The following is a 5,683-nucleotide window of genomic DNA, read 5'->3' as shown; positions in this document are numbered from 1 at the left end:
ACACTCACATACACAATCACAATCACACACACAATCACACACTCACTCACACGCTCACACGCTCACACACTCAAACACACTCACTCTCACACACATTCAGACTCACACACTCTCACACACACTCACACAAACACTGACACACACACTCACACAAACACTGACTAACACACTCACACACTCACAAACACACACTCACACACACTCAAACACACACACATACTCACACACACTCACACACACCCTCAGACACACTCTCACATACACTCACACACACTCACACACTCACAAACACACACTCACTCACACACTCACACACACACTCACTCACTCACACACACTCACACAAACACATTCACACTCACACACACCCTCAGACACACTCTCTCATACACTCACACACACTCACACACAATCACACACTCACACACACTATACACACAAACACACTCACACACACTCACACACTCACACTCACACACTCAAACTCACACACACTCACACACTCACTCACACACTCACACACACACACTCACAAACACTCACACACACACTCACACTCACTCACTCACACACTAAAACACACTGTCACACTCACAAACACACTCACACACTCATACACACACACTCACAAACACACTCACACACACCCATACACACTCAGACTCTCACAAACACACTCACACACTCAAACTCACACACTCACACACACACAACACACACTCATACACACATACTCACACATACTCACACACACTCACACACACTCACACATACACTCACACACACTAACACACTCACACACACTCACACACACTCACACACTCAAACAACTCACACTCACACACTCTAACACACACTCACACACACTCACACACACTCACACATTCACAAACTCACACACACTAACACACACAGTCACACTCACAAACACACTCACACACTCATACTTATACACACACACTAACACTCACACACACTCACACACACAAACTCACACAATCACACACACTCACATAAACACACTCACACACTCCCTCACACACTCACATACACACATACAAACTCCCTCACACACACTCACACACTCACACTCACACTCACACATTCACACACACTCACACACACTCACACACTCACACACACTCACTCACACACTCACACACACTCTCACACTCACTCAAACACACACTCACACACACTCAGACTCTCACAAACACACTCACACTGAAACTCACACATTCTCTCACACACACAACACACACTCACACACACACATTCACTCACACACACTCACACACACACAAACACACACTCAAACACACACTCACACAAACTCACACATTCACACACACACACTAACACACACTGTCACACTCACTCACAAACACACACTCACACATTCACATACACACAAACTCACACACTAACACACACTCACACACTCCATCACACACTCACATACACACTCATACACCCACACTCACACACACACACTAACACACACACACTCACTCACACAGACACTCACACACACTCACACACACTCACATACAGTCACACACACTCACATACTCATACTCACACACTCACACTCACACACACTCACACACAATCACACTCACACACACTCTCACACACACTCACACACTCACATACAGTCACACACACTAACACACACTCACATACTCATACTAACACACTCACACTTCCACACACACACACACACAATCAAACTCACACTCACACACTCAAACACACTCACACACTCTCACACACATTCACACTCACACTCACACACTCTCACAACACTCACACACACTCACACAAACACTGACACACACTCACACACACTCACACAATGACACACACACACTCTCACACACTCACACACGCTCACACACACTCACTCACACTCACTCACACACTCAAACACACACACTCACACAGAAATTCACACTCACACACTAAGACTCACACACTCAAACACACTCACACACACACTCACACACACACTCACACAGACACACACACACTAACATACAGTCACACACAGTCACACACATACTCATACTCACACACTCACACACACAATCACACTCACACACACTCACACACACTCACTCACACGCTCACATGCTCACACACTCACACACTCACACACACTCTCACACACATTCACACTCACACTCACACACTCTCACACACTCACACACACTCACACAAACACTGACAAACACTCACACACACTCTCACACACTCACAAACTCACAAACGCTCACACACTCACACTCACTCACACACACAAACACACACTCACACACTCACACACACAAACACACACATATTCACACACACTCACACACACACTCACACTCACACACAATAACACACACTCACACACACACTCACACTCACACACAATAACACACACTCACATACAGTCACACATACTCACACACACTCACATACTCATACACACTCACACTCACACACACTCACTCACACACTCACACTCTCACACACACTCAAACACTCACATACTACAGTCACACACACTAACACACACTCACATACTCATACACACTCACACTCACACACAATCACACTCACACACTCACACTCACTCACATGCTCACACACTCACACACTCAAACACACTCACACACTCTTACACACATTCACACTCACGCTCACACACTCTCACACACACTCACACACACACACTCACACACACTCACACACACACACAAACACTGACACAAACACTCACATACTCACACTCACACATACACTGACACACACTCACACACTCACACACGCTCACTCAATCACACTCACTCTCACACTCAAACACACACACTCACACACTCACAAACACAAACTCACACACTCAGACTCACACACTCAAACACACTCACACACATACTCACATACACTCACACACACTCACACACACTCACACACACACACATTCACTCACACAGACACTCACACACACTCACATACAGTCACACACACTCACACACACATACTCATACTCACACTCACACACACTCACATAAACAATCACACTCACACACACTCACTCACACACTGACACGCTCACACACACACATTCACACTCACACACTCACACAAACACTGACACACATACTCACACACACTCACACACTCAAATACACACTCACAAACACACATACACTCACACACACTCACAAACACACACATACTCACACACACTCACACACTCACTCACACACACTCAAACACACCCTCAGACACACTCACTCACACACACTCACTCACACACACTCACACACACTCACACACACACCCTCAGACACACTCTCACACTCACACACTCACACTAACACACACACTCACACTAACACACACACTCACACACACTCAAACACACACACTCACACTCACACACTCAAACACACACACTCACACACTCACACACACACACATTCACACAGTCACTCACACACTCACACTCACACATGCACACTCACACACTCACACACACATACACTCACACACACTCACTCACACACACTCACACTCACACACACTCACACACAGACTATCACAAACACACTCACACTCACACACTCAAACTCTCACACACACAAAACACACACATACTCACAACACTCACACACACTCACAGACACTCACACACTCACACACACTCACACATTCACACACTCACACACACTAACACACACAGTCACACTCAAACACTCATACTCACACACACACTCACAGACACTCACAAACACACTCACACACACTCAACACACTCACACACACAAACTCACACACTCACACACACTCACATAGAAACACACACTCACACACAATCACAAACACACACACTCACACACTCACTCACACACACTCACAAACACTCACAAACACACATACACACACTCACACACACACTCACACACACATAAACACACACAGTAACTCTCACACACACTCAGACACACACATGCTCACACACACTCACTGACACTCATTCACATACATACTCAAACACACAAACACTCACACACACTCACAAACACTCACACACACTCACACACTCACACAGACACTCACACACAATCACTCACACACACTCACACACACACTCACATACAGTCACACACACTCATACACACTCACATACTCATACTCACACACTCACACTCACACACAATCACACTCACACACACACTCACATACAGTCACACACTCACACACACTCACATACTCATACTCACATGTTGAGTAGTTGCCATCTCCCCCTGGCTTCTTCTTATCCATATGCCTATATAGGGATTTACTGATCCAAAGGTTTGGTCTATTTACATAAATCACTTTTACATTTACATAAAGCACTCCCTCCAGGGCATTGGTGGTTCAGTGATAGGATTCTCGCCTGTTCCGCCCCCTCCTTGTCACACTCTGATTTTCACCAGTCACTTTTCTCTCCACCCTCTCTATATCACATCCTGTTTCCACCCTACTTGGAGAGTATAAAAACAGCTGCTCTTCTGATTAAAGACACTTGGAAATTGCTTTCCGGCTCCGAGAGTTCCAGAGTGTATCTCCTGCGGAAGTTGGTGCAGCACGAGTTCCTGATCCCTCTCCCACACAGCAGCCTAGATCAGCTCCAGTTGAGTTCTCTCCAACCCAGAGAGCACTAGCTCGGGAAGACGTACCCCCAGGCTATCCCGGCATCTGGCGCCCGGAACAGGGACCTGTAAGCAGCAGACTTACAAGAAGACATCTTAGATAAGTACACACCTTTTGGGTATCTGCAATATTGTGTTAAGGCACTGTGATTTTTTTTCTTTCTTATTGTTTTCCGGAGATCTTTCCACCATGGAAAATCTTTTCCAAATCCTGCATTCTTTTTCCAGTATACAATTTTTATATATCTGGGACATTTTTCTCGGGGCTTCACCTTATATCCTGTTGATCATCATAGCAGCTTTTAAGGGATATATAGGGCAACCTCTCAAAAGGCTTAAGGACCTAGAGGCTGAGGTCAAAGAGATAAAGGAAGTAATCATAGAACTTAACCAGCACCTTAAAAACAAGAAGAAGCAAAAAAAAAGAAGAAGCAAAGGCCTGTCGTGATCTTGACCCACCCTAATTCCTCTGCATCTTGCCCTGAGGCCCCTATTTTGGCATCTTGCCCTGAGGCCCCTATTTTGGCAGACACGTGTCCGAATTCTCCTTTGGACTCCACAGCCACTTCTTCGGCCACCCCCATTTTGGCAGAAACGTGTCCGGAACCTCCTGCTGCCTCCACGGCTGCTTCTTCACCCCACCCTGTTTTGATAGACACATGTCCGAATTCTCCTGTAGCCTCCAAAACCGCTTCTTCGGCCACTTGTCCAGAAGCTTCCACTTTGGTGACTCCTCCTACCGCTACACACTTATCAGAGCAAGTCCACACATTTCCGGTCAATGTTGCCCCCAATAGACAAAAACCTCAGGCCTGGTATCCATATTCCGCCACAGACCTGAAGGAACTACGCCAGGCTATCAAAGATGACGGTGTTCATGCCCCATGGACCAGGTCCATTTTACAAGGCCTGCTTCAGAACCTTAATACCCCTCAAGATTGGAGAGATGTGACTCGTGCTACGCTCCCAAGCCCCCTCTTCCTGCAATGGGA

Source organism: Erinaceus europaeus, chromosome 8 (genome assembly GCF_950295315.1).
Source record: "Erinaceus europaeus chromosome 8, mEriEur2.1, whole genome shotgun sequence".
NCBI lineage: Eukaryota > Metazoa > Chordata > Mammalia > Eulipotyphla > Erinaceidae > Erinaceus > Erinaceus europaeus.
This window is presented reverse-complemented; position numbering follows the sequence as displayed.